The sequence below is a fragment of the Oncorhynchus clarkii genome, chromosome 18 (genome assembly GCF_045791955.1).
Source record: "Oncorhynchus clarkii lewisi isolate Uvic-CL-2024 chromosome 18, UVic_Ocla_1.0, whole genome shotgun sequence".
NCBI lineage: Eukaryota > Metazoa > Chordata > Actinopteri > Salmoniformes > Salmonidae > Oncorhynchus > Oncorhynchus clarkii.
Genome location: NC_092164.1, coordinates 27,048,359 through 27,070,270, shown reverse-complemented (window position 1 = coordinate 27,070,270; position 21,912 = coordinate 27,048,359). Strand labels below are relative to the sequence as shown.

General features: G+C 45.4%; 1 pseudogene; it reads left to right on the top strand.

The window, feature by feature from the left end:
- The window catches only part of LOC139372283 (partitioning defective 3 homolog B-like), a 201,501-nt pseudogene that overhangs the window by 94,444 nt on the left and 85,145 nt on the right, over nucleotides 1–21,912 (top strand).

Here is a 21,912-nt window from a genome sequence, read left to right as displayed (position 1 = left end):
CTGTGAGTCCACAGGGAGAGGAGCCATGCGAGGGAATGATATCTCCGGATACCTCTCTCTCCCTCCCCTCACCTTCCTTCTCTCCCTTCACCTTCCTCCATCAGGCAGTGTGAGGCCTGCTCACACGTGAAATTGAAGGCAGTCCTCCTCTTAATCCACATAAGAAAACCGCTTTTCCGCTGGCTTTTGGCTGCGGGCTGCATCCCGAATAGCACCCTATTCCATTTATAGTACCACTACTTTTGACCAGGACCCGTGTGCACTATAAAGGGAATATGGTGCTAGCAGAGAGGGCCCCACAGCAGACCAGTGGAAGTTGATCACCAGTTTACTCAGGAGGAACCCACTAAGCCCCACACAGGATGCAGGGCAAGTGGGGAGATGTCACCCTCCATTTATTAGCACACCAAGTGACCTTATTGCGACGTGATGGGATGATGTGGGGTCGTGATGATGGGGACAGGTCTGTCCGTAATGCTCTGCTTTTTTGACACCACACTCCAGTCCTGCAGGCTCTAGTTTTATCTTATCACGATTATTGTCCAGTCATATGATCAAGTGCTGCAAAGAAAGACCTAAGCTGTGTTTGAATACCCATACTAATGTACTGTATACTACATAATGAGTATATACTACATACTATATATTATTAGTTCATTTTAGTATACTGTTCAGTTGAGCGTACTAGCTCTTCGGCCTATCTACCGGAAGTTGATGCTGTTGCTATGCAACCTATTGCTAGTTAGTTAGCTTAACAAATGACTAGTGAGACTTTTTTATTACCCCTTTTTCTCCCCAATTTCGTGGTATCCAATTTTGTCTCGTCGCTGCAACTCCTGTACGGACTCGAAAGAGAGAGGCGAAGGTCGAGAGACATGCGTTCTCTGAAACACAACCCAACCAAGCCGCACTGCTTCTTGACACAATGCCCACTTAACCCGGAAGCACACCATACACCTGGCGACCGTGTTGTTGTGCGGAGCCAGTAGTGCGCGGTGGGACAAGGACATCCCTGCCGGCCAAACCCTCCCCTGACCCGGACGACGCTGGGCCTATTGTGCGCTGCCCCATGGGTCTCCCATGGCACAGCTAGGACTGCAGTGACGTAGACCACTGCGCCACTCGGGAGGCCCTCTAGTTTGACATTTTACATTCGTGTGAGTTCTTAAATCCAATATGGAGTGCCAGAGTGCACTCATAAATTCAGAGCGTTTCGCTCTCGGAGCGCACACTGGACGCTCGGGCCGAGGAGTAGGGTTCATTTGAGAGTTCTGACCTTAGAACGTCAAGCACCCAAGCTAACGTTGGCTAGCTACTTCCAGACACAAATGAGACCACTCTGACCATTCTACTCGGCCTAGCAGAGCTTGTTAGGCAGTTTTCATGTTATCCACAGCGTTGGTGACTGTTACTTTGCTGCTGGCAACAATTTAATTACGCTTTTTTTGCCGACGTTTGCCGACACCGGCTATATTCAACAGGTGTGGAGCGCTTGTAAAATTAACTACAAATTCAAGGAAACATAAAGTATTATACAGAGCCATGAGTGCATGGAACTCCCTTACGTCTTATAAAGCTCAAGTGAACAGCAAACCAGGTTTCAAAAAACAAATAAAGCAACGACACAACGCCTCTCACCCATGTCACTTGTTGTTGTGTGTATGTACTGACATGTATGTGTCACTGATTGATGCGCACGCACACACTACGTGTGAATGTCTGTAAACTGTCAAGTATTTTGTGTGTAATCTCTTTTTCGTTATGTCGGACCCCAGCCATTGGCGTCAGCTAATGGGGATCCTATTCAATCAAATCAAGGAAAAGAAAGATGGTATAGCTAAAGACTGTTATCAGGATAGCTGATAATATCCCTCTGTCCCCCACTCACCTTCTATCTCTCTTGTTTTTTCATCTCTTTTCCTATCTCTTCATCATTCTCTTTCTTTCCCTCTCTCTGTCCCTCTATCGTTCCTCTCCAGGTACCGAGGGGCTGGGTTTCACCGTGGTGACTCGACAGTCCATGGCCCGGGGCCCATCCTGATCAAGAGCATCCTTGCCCGTGGCGCCGCCATCTAAGATGGCCGCCTGCAGCCTGGCGACCGCATCCTGGAGGTGAAAGAGTAATTTGACCTCTGACCTTTGAATTCCTTAAAAGTGCATCCTTCCTGCCATCCTTGAAGTAATGACTGATTCGGCATGATTCGATAGGTGAACTCAAGTGTTCCACCACATGGCATTCACCTGTCCATTCATTTCTAATCATCAGTGATTGCTTCATGGAATGGAGGAAGGAAGCACTTTGTCAAGTATTCAAACAGTGCCGTCTGTGGCTGATAAACTAGTTGTATTTTTTTCTGGAAGGTGGTCCTTAAACCTTTAAAAATCTAGGTGTAGGTATTTATATGCACTGTGAAGCACTTTGTGTATATACTGTACATATTTGAACGCTTTCCTGTGATGTGTGTAGGTGAGCGGTGTAGACCTGACGGATCGAACTCAGGTGGCCATGCTGCGCAGCACCAAGCAGGGGGAGTGTGTCTCTGTGGTTGTGGCCAGACAAGAGGAGATCTTCCTACCCAGAGAGCTAGTGAGAACAGACACCTTTATCTCTCTCTAGCCACCTTCAATTGCTCTTGACTCTGCATGATCTTTGATGCAGATACGTTACCAGGAATTTCCACCTTTCCCCTCCTTGTCTTATACATGTTGTTACCCCTTGAAACGTCTTTCTCTTTCTATTACTAGTGAAAGGCGTTCAACCTCTTTCAACTGCCCTTTTGCCCCCCTGCACGCATGCCCTCACCTCCAAACAAGCACTGACACACACACACACCCAGGCCCAGCACACGTACCCAGAGCCCCATTCCTCTTCCTGCCCTTATCTGGGTTTGTTGACTCAGAGGCTGACAGGAAGTCACACACATGTCCCTGCGGCCTCGCAGGAAGTGGTGCGTGCCGACACACACGGGTGTTAAGTGACCGTTTAGCTGTGGCCAGAGACCTTTCTGACTCCTGGCCGAGTGGCTTTATCTAAATAAGCTGCCTGTCAACTGCCCCGGTGGTACCCTATAGGAGCGTGTGTGTGCATGTGCGTGTCCTGTGTGTGTGTGTTGGTCCTCTCAGAAAACAGCGCTCTGTCCTTGTGTGCCACTCACTACTCCTGTGATTATTCGCATTATTCAATTTCCTCAACTTCAAAGCATTCAGGAGGGACATCTCCGACGCTTTGTAGTGAACGATGCATATTCACATGGAAACGCGCACGCATGCACACATACACACAGTGCTCACATTAGCCCTCATTAAAATACCCAACATTTCCACAACATCCACACTAAGGTGCTTCTTGACTTCCTCTTATCTTGTTCTTTTTGAACTCTGTCTTTATCTGGGCTGTTGAAGTTAGATTCCCTTAAAGATGAACCCCTTATCTTCTCTGCAGGCCTCCTCCTCAAATATAGTTTCATGTCCCTCAAACCCATGTACATGTTCACCCTCACTCAAGTTCAGCAATGCTCACAGACAGAACTTATGCAGGCAGGCGCACGCACACACAATCGACCACAACTCATTCCAATACCTTAAACTTCCACATTTAGATGCAATTGTGGTCCGTTGTACAGCAAACGCATACGTACATAACACTCGTCTTCTCTCCTTATTCTGCCTCAGTCACAACCCTAATACTGCAGCTGCGCTCACAAAGCCCCCAATACAACAAAGCCCCATCTATTTAGCCCCCCCCCCCCCAACAACAGAACCGCTGCTGCTGGGAAGTCAAAACTGCCCAACTCCTTGGGGCAGCTTGTGATGCCCATCAGCCTTAATGCTTTATCCTCAAGAAGTCGCATTCTTGAGGCCGTATTTACTCTGTTTTGGAGAAAGAATCCCCCCTCGACGGGCACACTGGAAACAAGGACAATCAACACAATCTTCAGCTAAAGTCCCTTATGAAGACCTGCCGTCTTATGTGTGAGTAGAAATAGAAACACACACACCCAACACTAATTTCCAAGCAGCTTGAGGATTTATTAGCCTGTAGTCGTTTTGCCTTTGAAGTTGAAGCACATTGGTATTTCCATCAATGAATAAAAAGCATTATTTTGCATAGTTTTGTTTTTCTTTCTCCCTGGCAATTTGGCCTGTAACACATACGTTGTTATTCTGTCCTTATTGGGACCTAGAATGTACTTCCATTCAAAATCCTATTTTCCCTCAACCTAACTCCTCAACCTAACCCCTTACCCTAACCCTTATTGTAACCCCATTTGTAAACCTAAACCTAACCCCTAAGCTAATAATAGTCGTCTGACTCCGCACAAAGTGCCTTTGAACGGGGTATGGCTGTAGGTGCCAGGCGCACTGGTTTGAGTGCGCCAAGAACTGCAATGCTGGTGGGTTTTTCATGCTCCACAGTTTCCTGTGTGTATCAAGAATGGTCTCTGTACCCAAAGGACATTCAGCCAACTTGACACAACTGTGAGAAGCATTGGAGTCAATCAATCAATCAAATAGATTTTTAAAGCCCTTTTAAATCAGCCGATGTCACCAAGTTCTATACATAAACCCAGCCTAAAACCCCAAACAGCAAGCAATGCAGATGTTGAAGCCCGGTGGCTAGGAAAAACAAAGCACGGTGGCTAGGAAAGCGCCCCTGTGGAATGCTTTCGACACCTTGAAGAGTCCATGCCCTGACGAATTGAGGCCCTTATGAGGGGGAAAAGGGGGGAAGGGTTCTTAATGTTTTATACGCTCAGAGTATACTGCCATCTAAATTACTGCCACAGGCTTATTAATATTGTTTGGAAATATTCATACAAGTCACAAACTTCTAATCATGAGATGAGCTGAGGCCCTTGTTTAGAAGCGAAATGATAGCTTCAAGTTCAATTTGCACATGCGAAGAACGTGACTCCGGTTACTTAGACAATAAGAATAGGTGACCGTGTCCCGGGCCTGTTCTTAGTATTGTATTTTATTGAGGTGTGATCCTCGCCTTTCAAGAATAACTTGCTGATAAAACCTGATCTGGACTTGATTGTCAGTGTTTAGTTTGTCCTTCGGATTGAATTTGTGATGCAAGGTGGTTTGTAGATCTCAATCAGTCTCGACTCGCCTTTAAAAGTGAGGTGCGTTGGTCGAAACCTCCTTTTGTCTTTCTGTCCGTCTTCGGACAAGCTCAGCATGGTGGTCACCTACACGTCTGCATGCCCATCACGCATAGAGCTGTCTGCATGCCCATCACACATAGAGCTGTCTGCATGCCCATCACGCATAGAGCTGTCTGCATGCCCATCACGCATAGAGCTGTCGGCATGCCCATCACGCATAGAGCTGTCGGCATGCCCATCACGCATAGAGCTGTCGGCATGCCCATCACGCATAGAGCTGTCGGCATGCCCATCACGCATAGAGCTGTCGGCATGCCCATCACGCATAGAGCTGTCGGCATGCCCATCACGCATAGAGCTGTCGGCATGCCCATCACGCATAGAGCTGTCGGCATGCCCATCACGCATAGAGCTGTCGGCATGCCCATCACGCATAGAGCTGTCGGCATGCCCATCACGCATAGAGCTGTCAGCATGCCCATCACGCATAGAGCTGTCGGCTTCCCATCACGCATAGAGCTGTCGGCATGCCCATCACGCATAGAGCTGTCGGCATGCCCATCACGCATAGAGCTGTCGGCATGCCCATCACGCATAGAGCTGCTTCCTCTCCCTTCTCCACTCCTCTGCACTTCTTTTCTCATTCTTGGGTTGGCACCAGGATGGTTGTGTCCTGGAACCATGGTAGCTAACCACTCAAGGTCACAAACACACACACACACACACACACACACACACACACACACACACACACACACACACACACACACAAATGATCCCAACCATCAGCAATTTGGCTTCCCCTCCTCCCCCTACTGAGGCACAGGTACAGAGAACATAAGAACTCAACATTACTTCCAATAATTGGCAGACTTAATTTCTCTCCGATCGAGCAGTAGCGAGAAAGATCTCATCTTAATTGAATGTCGCTCTCGTCGCTAATCTGCCACTTTGAAAAGCGCCTTTTCAGAAGCCCGGCTGACAGGAGTGTGTATTAATCGGTCTCCTTACACCCCCACCTCTTCTTCTTCCCCATGGGTAGAACGGTTCCTTTTGTCTTCCTCGTTCCTCTGATCAAGGGTGGTCTCCCCTCTTAAAGCCTGTTAACAAGCACTTGAGGAGAGACAATGAGGCGTGTTGTGCGCCAGTGGAGCCACAGGGCTCAGGAATGGAAGGGTTTTGCTCTGTGTGTGTGTGTGGCGGGGGGGGGGACCACCAGGGGTGTGTGTCTTACACCGGGAGATTTAGTTGGCTGTTTAAATGTGATTTAGTCCCTTAAGAACGGTGGACATATATTGTCTGTGTGTGTGTGTGTGTGTGTGTGTGTGTGTGTTTAACTTAGCCTGCCACACAGTGACCCAAAAAGACAGCTCTTTGCATCAACAGATCAAACCAAAGACATTCATAAAAAAGTTTAAATAACTTTAGTTACAAAGTGCTGCTGGAATATCTCTCCCCTCACACTGACAATGGAATATCCTGCAGCTGTTACGTCTCTTCAGATTCCACCTCTCCTCTTCTCCTCCTCTCCCTTATGGATGTGTGTCAGGGATAGAGATGCCCAACGAGACCTGTCTGTCTGTCACGTCAGCTGTCAAAGTGTCTAGTCTGAGCTGGATTGCTGGATCCTTGCGTCAGTCTTCTCACTGACTCCATTGAATAAAGAATAAATGGAGCCTCGTTCCGAATGAAAGCTTCCCATCTTTACTACTCAGTGTACAACGGAGTTTCCACAATAGCTTGAGGTGATGGTGATGGAGCTCCATGAGAGTGAGGCTCCAGACTAGACTGCCCATTTTCCTAAGGGGCTCTACGCAGGTAAAGAGGCTGTTAGGTCTTCCCCTGCTGAGGATCAAGGGGTGGAGAACAGTGGGGGTGTTCTGTTGGCTAAACAAGGGCCTCCTCAGGACTCAGGTGAATGTCACCCAACACCAGTGGGATTATAGTGAGAAACCTGTAAAGCTACACTGAGCCGTTCTTTCCTGCCTCTGTCGCTAGACCGCTGGCCATATTATGTGGCAACCTGGGAGGTTCAAAATAAATCTGCTTCCAATAACAGGTAAGGTATGAAGGAAAGCAGCTCAATGAGCTTTTGGATTTTATATTGGGCAGCTGTGAAAAAACAAAATCACAGACACTTCACATACACACTCGGTGTCTCTTAGTTTGGACTAATGTGGCGTAACACACACCATTATTGTTAACAAATGTAAACATATACAGTACACACAGTATTTTTCCCCACCTGCGATGTTCGCTGTCCTCCTCACAGGAAAATAGGCCGGCTATGTGAAAGAGCCTCAAAGCACCTCTTTACAGGCCCGTTTCCCTGGTGACAAAACCCCAGCACCACTTTCTCTCTCACCACTCTGTCATAATGACAGACATTTTTCTTTTCTTTTGTTGCCATTTCTTTGTCTTCTCTCTCCCCCTCTCTCTCTCTCTCTCTCTCTCTTTCTTTCATTTGGTAGCCAATTCTCGCTCCCCGAACCACCGGGTCATTTTGTTCACGTTAAGAGTGGGATGAAGGAGGAGAGAGAAAAGAGGGGGAGAGAGACAGAGAGTGAATGGGAGAGTGGATATCTCCAGGGATGGGTTATTACTTTTAAATGATCCCCCTGTCGCCCTCCCTCCATCGCTCTCTAGAAGGATGTATAAAAAGGTTATTGTGCTTCCTTTTGAAATGGCACGCTCTCTGTCTGCCTTTCATGTTCAAATGGAATTACCTCTCTGCCTGCCGTCTCCTCCCTCGTTCTCTCTTTCTCACCACCTGCTCCTTCTCACTTCCCATCATCCTCTTCCTCTTTTTATTTATTCTTCCTCCCCTCACCCGTTTTCCACCATCTTGGATCCATAATGCAAATATCCCTCTTCTTTTGTGTTTGACCTTTTTCACCTTTTTTCTTTCACCTTCTCTGTTACCTTTTTCTTTCGTCCTCTTTTCCCGCTCCCTCTCCCTGTCATCCTCATTCGATGAGTTCTCATATTGACGAGATGTTTCATTTTCTGTGTCTATTTCACTCTCAGCGTTGTATTTTTTTTATTTTCATTAACTGCCCTATGCTTGTTTCAATATCAAAACAATCTCTCTCTCTGTCCTCTTCTTCATTCTTCTCTTTCCCTCTTTCAGAAACGGGAGGAGGCTAGCCCCATGGTGCTGGAGGATGGGCGGGAGCAGCTGATGTTCGATGTGCTCTTGAACGACACTGGCTCGGCCGGCCTGGGCATCAGCCTCAAGGGCAACAAGTCCCGGGAGAAGGACGAGGACCTGGGCATCTTCATCAAGTCCATCATTCGCGGAGGGGCCACCTTCAAGGTACAGAAGCAGGAATGAATGGTGCTGTTTTGCTTCGGTCTTTTTTCTATCTCAATGTTTCCTTTCTCTGTCTGTCTCCCTTTCTCTGTTGTCTCTCTTTTCCTCTTTCCAATTCTCGCTCAGCCTGCTCTCTTTCTGTCTCTCTCTCCACCTTGGTTCCCTTTCTACTGTCTCTTTCCTTCTATCTTCTGGCTCTCTCTGTCCCATCTGTTTCTCTTTACTCTGTAAACCCCGATACTCAGCAGTCTTGTCCAGTCTGAAGCCCACATCTGTTTCAGTTCCCCTGACCTCTGACCCCTGGTGACCCCATTGACCTCGGCCCTCTGGCAGTGTGCTCAGACTTTTTTTTGACTTTTCTCTTTTCGGGTGGATCGGATTGAGGGCCCTTTCTAGAATCTTCCACTGAGGGCCACACTCCATCACTGTAGTGACACTTGGAGTTGATAGATACACTCAGAACTCCCCTGGTTCCCATCTCTTTCCACAGATCAGATGAAAGCAGTAGGGCAGGTGTTGTGTCCCTGTGTAGATAAGGCCTGCACTGGGAACAGGGAGATGAGGTACTTGAGCAATACTAGTATATCAGTACTTCGATGGAAGCCTCAAACTGGACTTATAAACTCTTCTCTCAGAGGTATATGGTATTCATTAGGATCCCCATTAGCCGCTGCAAAAGCAGCAGCTACTCTTTCTGTCCACATGAAGCATGACATAATACATAGTACAGAACATTGTTAGTCAAGGACTGAACTACATCAATTTAAAACGTCTCACACAGTCTACATCTCAGTACATACATACTATATCTAGGTCTAATGCGTAATACAGTGCAAATTACAATACAAGATATATAAAATGGATGTGTCTCTTCACAGTCCCCTTTTGTGCAATAAAGTATTATTTTAGATGTTTTTTTAAACCCTGGTTTTATTGCTAGCTTGAGATACCTGGTGTGGCAGAGAGTTCCATGTCTTCACGGCTCGATTTAATACTGTGTTTTTTCCAAGCCTCTGTTCTGGACCTGGGGACTGTGAAGAGACCTCTGGATGCGTGTCTTGTGTTGTACCGATGAGTGTCTGAACTGTGTGCCAACTGCTTGAAGAGACAGTTTGCGACCTTCAACACATCAGTACCTCGCACAAAGACCAATATTGATGCTGTCAATCTCTCCTTAACTTTGAGCCAGGAGAGATTGACATGCATGTTACTGACACTGGCCCTCCGTGTACATCTAGGGGCGATACGCGCTGCTTTGTTCTGGACCAACTGCAATTTACCTACACTACCAGTCAAAAGTTTGGACACACCTACTCAGTCGAGTGTTTTTCATTATTTTTTTACTATTTTCTACATTGTATAATAGTAGTGAAGACATCAAAACTATGAAATAACACATATGGAATCATGTAGTAACCTAAAAAGTGTTAAACAAATCAAAATATATTATATATTTGAGATTCTTCAAAGTAGCCACCATTCGCCTTGATGACAGTTTTGCACACTCTTGGAATTCTCTCAACCAGCTAGATGAGGAATGGTTATCCAACAATTTTTAAGGAGTTCCCACATATGCTCAGCACTTGTTGGCTGCTTTTCCTTCACTCTGTGGTCCAACTCATCCAAAACCATCTCATTTGGGTTGATTTCGGGTGTTTGTGGAGGCCAGGTCATCTGATGCAGCACTCTATCACTCTCCTTGGTCAAATAGCCCTTACACAGCCTGGAGGTGTGTTGGGTCATTGTCCTGTTGAAAAACAAAGGATAGTCCCTCTAGGAGTAAACCAGATGGGATGGCGTATCCCTGCAGAATGCTGTCGTAGCCATGCTGGTTAAGTGTGCCTTGAATTCTAAATAAATCACTGACAATGTCACCAGCAAAGCACCCCACACCATCACACCACTTCCTCCATGCTTCACGGTGGGAACCGCACAAGCCGAGATCATCTGTTTACCTTCTCTGCGTCTCAGACACAGCAGTTGGAACTATAAATCAAACATTTGGACTCATCAGACCAAAGGACAGATTTCCAGTGATCTAATGTCCATTGCTCGTGTTTCTTGGCCCAAGCAAGTATCTTCTTATTATTGATATTATTAGTAGTGGTTTCTTTGCAGCAATTTGACCATAAAGGCCTGATTCACGTAGTCTCCTCTGAACAGTTGATGTTGAGGTGTCTGTTACTTGAACTCTGTCAAGCATTTATTTTGGCTGTAATCTGAGGTGCAGTTAACTCAAATGAATGTATCCTCTGCAAATCAAAGACAATTTTATTGGTCACATACACGTGTTTAGCAGATATTATTGCGAGTGTAGCGAAATGCTTGTGCTTCTACCTCTGACAGTGTAGTAATATCTAACAAGTAATATCTAACAGTTAAACAACATACCCAAAATACACGTACATCTGTAATGCTTGTCGTCTGGGGAAGGAGAGGAGGACCAAGGTGCAGCGTGGTAAGTGTTCATATTATTTAATGAAATATGCAACACTAGACACAACAACAAACACGACAAACAGTCCTGAAAGGTGAAACAAAAACACTAAACAGGAAACAACCACCCACAAAACACAATGGAAAACAGGCTACCTAAATATGGTTCTCTATCAGGGACAACGATTGACAGCTGCCTCTGATTGAGAACCATACCAGGCCAAACACAGAAATAGAAAATCATAGACAAACTAACATAGACAACCCACCCAACTCACGCCCGACCATACCAAAACAAAAGACAAAACAAAGGAACTAAGGTCAGAACGTGACAACATCTAAGTAAGGAATGGATTAAGGATATATATACATAAATCAGAGCGGCGTTGGACTAAGGTAGCGGCATAGTACAGAGTACAGTATATACATATGAGATGCGTGATGCAATATTTACAAACAATTAAAGTGACTAAGATGCTGTAGAATAGTATAGAGTACAGTTTACACATATGAGATGAGTAATGCAAGATACAGAGACATTATTAAAGTGGCTAGTGTTTCATTTCCTTAAAGTGGCCAGTGATTCCAAATCTGTCTATAGGCAGCAGCCTCTGATGTGCTAGTGATGGCTGTTTAGCAGTCTGATGGCCTTGAGACAGAAGCTGTTTTTCAATCTCTCGGTCCCAGCTTTGATGCACCAGTACTGACCTCGCCTTCTAGATGATAGCGGGGTGAACAGGCAGTGGCTCGGGTGGCTGACGTCTTTTTGGCCTTCCTATGGCATCGGGTGCTGTAGGTATCAAGGAGGGCGGGAAGTTTGCCCCCAGTAATGCGTTGGGCAGACCACACCACCCTCTGGAGAGCTTTGCGGTTGTTGGAGGTGCAGTTGCTGTACCAGGCGGTGATACAGCCCGACAGGATGCTCTCAATTGTGCATCTGTAAAAGTTTGTGAACTTGATGCTTTCCACCTTCTCCATTGCGGTCCCATCGACATGGATAGGGGGGTGCTCCCTCTGCAGTTTCCTGAAGTCCACGATCATCTCCTTAATTTTGTTGACGTTGAGTGAGAGGTTATTTTCCTGGCACCACACTCCCAGAGCCCTCACCTCCTCCCTTTAGGCTGTCTCATTGTTGTTGGTAATCAAGCCTACCACTGTAGTCTGCATACTTGATGATTGAGTTGGAGGCATGCTTGCCACGCAGTCATGGGTGAACAAGAGGGGGCTGATCACTCTGGGTCTTCCTTTCCTATGGCAGTCCTCATGAGAGCCAGTTTCATCATAGTGCTTGATGGTTTTTGCGACTGCACTGTTTTTCAAAATTTTCCAAATTGACTGACCTTCATGTCTTAAAATAATGATGGACTGTCGTTTCTCTTTGCTTATTTGAGCTGTTCTTGCCGTAATATGGACCTGGTCTTTTACCAAATAGGGCCATCTTCTGTATACCAGCCCTACCTTGTCACAACACAACTGAGTGTCTCAAACTCATTAAGAAGGAAATCATTTCCACAAATGAACTTTTAACAAGGCACACCTTTTAATTGAAATGCATTCCTATAATTCCTACCTCATGAAGCTGGTTGAGAGAATTCCAAGACTGTGCAAAGCTGTCATCAAGGCAAAGGGTAGCTACTTTGAAGAATCTCAAATATAAAATATATTTGGATTTGTTTCACACTTTTCTGGTTACTACATGATTCCATATGTGTTATTTCCTAGTTTTGATATCTTCACCATTATTCTACAATGTAGAAAATAGTAAAAATAAAGAAAAACCCTGAAAAGAGATCTTCCATCTCCTCTTCTGGTTGCCTTCTCAAGATGTTTTAGTTTGTCAAAAACAAGAAACAGGGAAGTTGAGAGAAAGGCAAACTTGGAGCGAGAGAAAGTTGATGAGATATTTTAGCATAAATTGAAAGTGCGTATGTTTGTGGGGCTGAGGTGTGCATGTGCGCGTGTCTCTCTCTTCTTGTGTGTTGCATGTGCGTGTTGCCCGTTGTCGCAGGCTCCCTCCCTGCGCTGTGTGTGTGTGTGTGTGTGTGTGTGTGTGTGTGTGTGTGAATGCTAATTGAAAACTCTAAAGAGGCTAGCTAATGAGCGTGTGCAGGGAGGGCTGAGACAATCCGTCTGTCCCCAGTGTCTCTCTCTCTGGCTGTCTCTCTACAGGCAGCCAGGGGAGGAGAAGCCACAGCCTCACACTGAAACTGGGACCTAACCCAATTCTGACAGTGTTTGTGTGTTTTTGTTTGTTTGTCTGTGTGTGGGGGTGGGGGGGGGGGGGTTACTATCCTTGTGGGGACCAGAAGTCATGTGGAAGTCAGTTTCCTTGTGAGGACCAGAAGTTGAGACATTTTGCTGGTCCCCACAAGGAAAGAGGGTTAGGGTTAGGTACATTTTTGAATTTATTTAACTTTAGGGTTAGAATTGAGGTTATGTTTAGAGGTCGACCGATTAATCGGAATGGCCGATTTAAATAGGGCCGATTTTCAAGTTTTGGGATATTTTTTGGACACCGATTTTGCAGATTTTTTTATTTTTTCAATTTATATATATATTTTTACACCTTAATTCAATCTTTATTTAATTAGGCAAGTCAGTTAAGAACACATTCTTATTTTCAATGACGGCCTAGGAATGGTGGGTTAACTGCCTCGTTCAGGGGCAGAATGACAGATTTTCATCTTGGCAGCTCGGGTGATCCAATCTTGCAAGTTGTAGTTAACTAGTCCTTGTGCACTCCACAAGGCGACTGACTGCCTGTTACGCGAATGCAGTAAGCCAAGGTAAGTTGCTAGCTAGCATTAAACGTATCTTATAAAAACAATCAATCAATCATAATCACTAGTTAACTACACATGGTTGATGATATTACTAGATATTATCTAGCGTGTCCTGCGTTGCATATAATCTGACTGAGCATACAAGCATACAAGTATCTGACTGAGCGGTGGTAGACAGAAGCAGGCGTGTAAACATTAATTCAAACAGCACTTTCGTGCGTTTTGCCAGTAGCTCTTCATTGTGCGTCAAGCATTGCGCTGTTTATGACTTCAAGCCTATCAACTCCCGAGTTGAGGCTGATGTAAACGCTAATAGCGTTTCAAACGTCACTCGCTCTGAGCCTTGGAGGGGTTGTTTCCCTTGCTCTGCATGGGTAACGCTGCTTCGAGGGGGGCTGTTGTCGACGTGTTTCTGGTTCGAGCCCAGGTAGGGGCGAGGAGAGGGACGGAAGCTATACTGTTACACTGGCAATACTAAAGTGCCTATAAGAACATCCAATGGTCAAAGGTTAATGATATATATAGTCCTATAATTCCTATAATAACTACAACCTAAAACTTCTTACCTGGGAATATTGAAGACTCATGTTAAAAGGAACCACCAGCTTTCATATGTTCTCATGTTCTGAGCAAGGAACTTAAACGTTAGCTTTCTTACATGGCACATATTGAACTTTTGTTTTTGCATTATTTAAACCAAATTGAACATGTTTCATTATTTATTTGAGGCTAAATTAATTTTATTGATATATTATATTAAGTTAAAATAAGTGTTCATTCAGTATTGTTGTAATTGTCATTATTACAAATACATTTTAAAAATCTGCTTTTTTTGGTCCTCCAATAATCGATATCGGTATCGGCACTGAAAAATCATAATCGGTTGACCTCTAGTTAGGTTTGGTGTTAAGGTTAGGGTTATGGTTAGGTTTAAGGGTTAGGAAAAATTGGGGGTTTTTAAAGTTAAAAAAAAAAAAAAAAATTACCCCTTTTTATTCCCAATTTCGAGGTATCCAATTGTTTAGTATCTACTATCTTGTCTCATCGCTTCAACTCCAGTACGGGCTCGGGAGAGATGAAGGTTGAAAGTAATGCGTCCTCCGATACACAACCCAACCAAGCTGCACTGCTTCTTAAAACAGCGCGCATCCAACCCGGAAGCCAGCCGCACCAATGTGTTTGAGGAAGCACAGTGCACCTGGCAACCTTGGTTAGCGCGCACTGCACCCGGCCCGCCACAGGAGTCGCTTCTGCGCGATGAGACAAGTACATCCCTACCAGCCAAACCCTCCCTAACCCGGACGACGCTAGGCCAATTGTGCGTCGCCCCACGGACCTCCCGGTCGCGGCCGGTTACGACAGAGCCTGGGCGCGAGGCCTGGAAAAATAGGATTTTAAATGGGAATCAATTGTTTGGTCCCCACAAGGATAGGGAAACAAACGTGTGTGTGTTTGTGTCTGACTTCCTGTTTGTGCGTGTCTAAAGGTGTGTGTGTGCGCTTGCTCACACACGTATGTGTGATTCTCTGTGTGTGTGTGTGTGTGTGTGTGTGTGTGTGTGGGCTTCTGCTTGCCTGTACGTGTTACTTGGTGTGTGTGCTTGCTTGCATGTCTTTGAAATTGTGTGTGATCTGATAGGATCAGAAGGTTATTGGTGGTGTGAGAGGTCAGGGCCCGGCGCGGGCTGCTTAATGAGGTCAGAGGTCAGTGGTGACTAATGGCTTGATGGGGCTGGTGGCACTGGGGAGTGTTTAGTACCTCTGGCCATGTCTCTGTATGTCGGTCTCTCACTCACTCCACACACATATATATATATATATATATATACAGTGCCTTGCGAAAGTATTCGGCCCCCTTGAACTTTGCGACCTTTTGCCACATTTCAGGCTTCAAACATAAAGATATAAAACTGTATTTTTTTGTGAAGAATCAACAACAAGTGGGACACAATCATGAAGTGGAATGACATTTATTGGATATTTCAAACTTTTTTAACAAATCAAAAACTGAAAAATTATGGGTGGTATGTCTCTATCAGTTTTGCACATCGAGAGACTGAAATTTTTTCCCATTCCTCCTTGCAAAACAGCTCGAGCTCAGTGAGGTTGGATGGAGAGCATTTGTGAACAGCAGTTTTCAGTTCTTTCCACAGATTCTCGATTGGATTCAGGTCCGGACTTTGACTTGGCCATTCTAACACCTGGATATGTTTATTTTTGAACCATTCCATTGTAGATTTTGCTATATGTTTTGGATCATTGTCTTGTTGGAAGACAAATCTCCATCCCAGTCTCAGGTCTTTTGCAGACTCCATCAGGTTTTCTTCCAGAATGGTCCTGTATTTGGCTCCATCCATCTTCCCATCAATTTTAACCATCTTCCCTGTCCCTGCTGAAGAAAAGCAGGCCCAAACCATGATGCTGCCACCACCATGTTTGACAGTGGGGATGGTGTGTTCAGCTGTGTTGCTTTTACGCCAAACATAACGTTTTGCATTGTTGCCAAAAAGTTAAATTTTGGTTTAATCTGACCAGAGCACCTTCTTCCACATGTTTGGTGTGTCTCCCAGGTGGCTTGTGGCAAACTTTAACTGACACTTTTTATGGATATCTTTAAGAAATGGCTTTCTTCTTGCCACTCTTCCATAAAGGCCAGATTTGTGCAATATACGACTGATTGTTGTCCTATGGACAGAGTCTCCCACCTCAGCTGTAGATCTCTGCAGTTCATCCAGAGTGATCATGGGCCTCTTGGCTGCATCTCTGATCAGTCTTCTCCTTGTATGAGCTGAAAGTTTAGAGGGACGGCCAGGTCTTGGTAGATTTGCAGTGGTCTGATACTCCTTCAATTTCAATATTATCGCTTGCACAGTGCTCCTTGGGATGTTTAAAGCTTGGGAAATCTTTTTGTATCCAAATCCGGCTTTAAACTTCTTCACAACAGCATCTCAGACCTGCCTGGTGTGTTCCTTGTTCTTCATGATGCTCTCTGCGCTTTTAACGGACCTCTGAGACTATCACAGTGCAGGTGCATTTATACGGAGACTTGATTACACACAGGTGGATTGTATTTATCATCATTAGTCATTTAGGTCAACATTGGATCATTCAGAGATTCTCACTGACCTTCTGGAGAGAGTTTGCTGCACTGAAAGTAAAGGGGCTGAATAATTTTTCACGCCCAATTTTTCAGTTTTTGATTTGTTAAAAAAGTTTGAAATATCCAATAAATGTCGTTCCACTTCATGATTGTGTCCCACTTGTTGTTGATTCTTCACAAAAAAATACAGTTTTATATCTTTATGTTTGAAGCCTGAAATGTGGCAAAAGGTCGCAAAGTTCAAGGGGGCCGAATACTTTCGCAAGGCACTGTATATATATATATATATATATATATAAGTGTGTCTTGGTCTCTAGAACAGTAGCTACTACATACAAATGATCTCCCTCTCTCTCCACCTCCTTGTCTCTCTCTCCTTAATTTCTCCATGCCTCTTTCACTCTATCATTGTTCCTACCCCTCTCTTTCTCTCTCACTGCTCTCCCCCACCTCTACTATTTCCCACCGACTCCCCTCTCCTCTCAACGACCAGCTGATTGCAGTGAACGGCGAGGAGCTGTTGGACCTCTCCAACCACGTCGCCATGGAGACCCTACGCCACTCCATGTCCTGGGCGGGCAATGCCCGTGGCACCATCCAATTGGTGCTCCTCCGCGCCGCCCCCTCATCTGGCTCCGCCCACAGCGCCAACGCACAGGTACTCTACGAACGGGACAACGATCACCACGGTTCACTACTTCACCGACGAGCCTCTGACCCAAGGGGTCTGCGATACAGGCACAGATATATGCAGGGGTCAGCTCAAAGCTATACACTTAGTGATATACACAGGTACACAACGCAAGGGAACTTGCGTAGTCAAACACTCTGTATCATACACAAACACATGCAAGGATCACACAGCAAGGTACAGAGCAACACACACAGATACTATAAAGGCCTGACGCAGGTATACACACAGGAGATCACACACAGCTACACGGATGACAACACGCAGACACACACACTCAGCAATGTGCCACACAGCCACACAACAGGGAATGGAAATGGAAATGCACACAGTTCTAGGTCAGTAGACGGCAATGTCTACAGATACACACAGGAATGCACACGCAGTCACACACCTGACAACATACACAGGCACACACGCAGTCACACTCCTAACAATTTACTCAGACCTATACGCAGCCACACACCCGACAACCTATGCATTCACTCAAGAAGCCAAACATACGACAACATACACAGCCGCACACGCAGCCACCCACCTGACAACTTACGCAGTCACACTCCCGACAGCCTATGCAGGCACCCATGCCGGCACACACCCAACCACATACACAGCCGCACACACAAAAACCCACGCAGCCGAACAACTGACAAAATACGCCATTATACACACAGCCACACAAACCGTTACACACACAGTCAAACGCATGACAACACACACAGTCACACACGTAGCCACTCACTAGACAACATGCACATCAGCAACACACATGCCTATGCAGAGAGCATAAGGGTGCTGACAGGGGCAATGTACGGTGACTTACACAGACACGACAAAACGCACAACCACTTAGACAGAAACAGAGACACACAGGGATCCATCTACACACACAACCAGGACCTGATGCGACATCACCACCGCAGGCTCTCGGGAGGACTTTGAGAGAACACACACATGTTTGTGCGGATATTTATATATATATATATATATGTGTGTGTGTGTGTGTGTGTGTGTGTGTGTGTGTGTGTGTGCATTTACTGATACGTGTGTATGTATGCGAGGTGTGTGTGTGTGCAGCATTAACTCTTTCCCCTGCCCAAACTGTTCCCTCTTCCCACAATGACCACCTTCATACAGGCAATGACTGTTAACCAGAAACCCACTGTGACTAAAACTCAGGAGAAAAACAATGTCTGTGCACTACTTATAAATAATGAATTGCGTATTAATTATCATTATTAAAAAGTTACCACTAATTTTGTAGACAAAAGTTGTAACTCACAAAAATGGGCACTGTTGTTTCACTGTCTTCAAATCTTTGTCTGCAATGCTATTGACAATCTGGTTATATTACCATTATCCCTGAAATGCTTGTTAAACCTATTCTGTTCCTTGTATTTGCTAACTTATTTATTTTCATTATTCTTGTGTTGTTCATTTGTCACCAGACTAGTCACTCAATGTTATGGTTTTAATCTCACAATAGTCCTTGGTTCAATAAAAAGTCTTCCTCTTGCATGCTGTCTGTCTGTTTCACTGTGGTGGTGGTGGTGTGGTGATTCCTTTCTACTGGCTAGTACTCCTGTCCTCTCTTTCCCTGATGTTTACATACCTGTCCATCTCTCTTTGGAATGATTTGTTTCCATCTTTGTCTCATTCTCTCTCTGGCCTTATTCTTTCTCTCTCTCCGCTGGGTATCGTCCCTTATCCCCCATACCGACCCCTAACACACACAGTCAAGTGACTCACTGAGTCTCATCTAAAGAAGCCAAAGAAATTTGGAAAAAAACAATTTCCCCTTAGGGATGATCACATTTTCTACTACTGTGTAGTGTACTGCACTATCCTCTTTCTATGAGTATATGACTTCAGAATTCCACGGTCAGAAAAGGAAGAGCAGTATGTAAGTGGCTATAGCAATATGACAGAAAAGCGGACTCATGACAATATAATACAGACAGACTGCCATACTTAGTTGTTTTTTGCACTACTACCAATTATTTAGGTTTTTGTTACTGATTTTTTCTCATTCTCAGTTAATAAATGTTAGTGATGTTCTCAAGTGCAGCGGTTCCCAAACCGTAGGGGCGAACTCGGTCTTGCTTTAAACTTCCTCTTGAAAGTTGTAAATTGGGTAGTGTATCATCACTTCCTCTTGTCACGTTAGTCATTATATACCTTGGAGAGCTATTTTATAACTTATCAGACATGTCCAGATTAACTAGATCATGTGAGCTAAAAAAAAATGTTTTTGTGACACGGGTGGCGCGGGATGTTCCCCAATGCTGGGAGGGGGGGCCCCCCCGAGTAAAAAAAAGTTGGAATCCCAGCCCTAGTGAACAGCTGTATCTTGGTTAATCACAACAGCCATTCAGAAGCATTGTGAACCATGACGAGGTAGCTATTAGTGGAAGAAGAAAGACTAGAAAAAATTAACTATTACGGTGTTAATGTCTGATGGTAGGGTATAATGGAGGGGCAGGGTGGAGAATGAGATGAGACAGCAGGGGGTTATGGGATTAAATGGGTGTGACCAATGACCCGCCCCTTTTGTGTCCTCCCGTCAGTCTCTCCTTGGCCACACCAAGTGGTGCGGTCTTAGGAAATTGGCATGGAAAATTGTGTATGTGGGTGCAAGATATCCCCACCCCACATCCTTCCAAATCGGCAGAAAAATACATTGTGTTTGTGCTCCCTCAGAGCCTGTAGGAAAAATGTATAACTGCCAGTGCAGTTCTCACTGCATGTCTCGGTAGGCCTCAGCCTATGTTCACTCAGCAATCCACACACACACCAGGTCTAATCTTATCAGACCACGAGACCCCAAGATGAAAGACCAAAGCCTTGAGGGTAGCTCCAGGACCCCCACCTCTCTCTCTCTCTCTCGCTCACCCTACCCAACTCCGAGGAGCGGGTGTTGGGGGACACAGTGTGCGTTTGGTGGGGTGTTCCTCCATAGCCTCATTGTGTTGACCAGCAGGTTCTTATTGTTCTGCGGATTAGGATGTGAGCTCCTCTCTGGCTTCTTTGATGGCTCTGCCTGGCTGTCAAAGCCCCATGAGACAGATGGGTGGATGGAGCAGTACCGTGTGTGTGTGTGTGTGAGAGAGAGAGCCGTTCTGACAGACTAAGATGTGTGTGTGTGTGACAGTAATACATGTAAAGAGCTGTGGTTTGCCGGCTAATGATACCATTGGGAACGTGTGTGACTGCACGCAGGAACAAAAGCACAACGGACACCCCCCCAAAGCCTAACTCACACACTGTGCTACCGAACGCACACAATGAAAATCCCCTTTGAAATGAGGATGATGGCCTAATGAAAAGAGATATCACATAGAGACGGTGAGCGTGCAACGCCACCACTGCTCATTACGTATAATGTGGCGATGATGCAAAGCCCATAGCCACACGCCCACAGAGTTCGAGAGAGACTGGGTGTGGGTGATTTTGTGTCTATCCATTTATTTGTGTGTGTGTGTGTGTGACAGCTGTAGATCCCACCACACATCACTCTCAAAGGAGAGTCATATCTTAACTGCGGTACATCTCACCCTGCCACCAGCCCTTCCTATCTGTCTCGGTGCTTCCCAAATGGCGTCCTATTCCCTACATAGCGCGCTACTTTTGACCGGGGCCCAGAGGGTGCTTTTCCGCCTGCTCCTCTGTGGCGGTGGAGACTGTTCGATAACATGCCTGTCATCAGCATGAGGGATTCATGTAGTTACGCTATTTACGAACCCTCAACCAAACAGTGAGTCTCAGTGGCGCTATTGTCCTCTCACTGATGAAGCACAATGTAAGCCAATGGGAAGATGTCCGTTATGATTTCAATATGAAATAGGTAGAGTTCTTGTACAGTGCATCGGGTAGAGTGTGTGTATAGTGCATTGATTCTGTGCAATAGCCGTTCAGAAACTGACACTACTTCCATGCGAGCCAGTGCATGCTGCCGCCAGATAAGCTTGAAAATCGATAGACCAAATAAGCGATTTGATTACTTCCTGTGGTCATGAGAGCATGAGGAAGATTCCGACTGAAGTCAATGGAAGAGTGGCACACTCTTATTCACTGGCGTGTTGAGTTTCTCGGTTTTCAAGCTTCTCTGACGCTAGCCCACTGTGGCTCGAACGGAAATAGAACGATAGTGGGTAAGCGGCTACTGTGTCTCCGACTGTAGTCAAAGATATTCTATGATCGTAAGTACACTTCAACACGACATATGTGCATCTATACTATGCACTTATTGTCCTCATACCTTTTCAATTAACAAGCACGTATATATTTTTCTCACTCAATGATTTAATGTCCAGTGTCATCCTTCTCATATTTTAAATACGTACCTTTTACATACCTCTCACATGAAAACTTAAAAACAATGTGGGAAAACTCTGGGCCATTCCAAATCAAGTGGGTTAGGGTTAGGAAAAGGGTCAGGAAAAACTCCCTAGGAGCAGGAAAAACTCCCTAGGCCCTAAT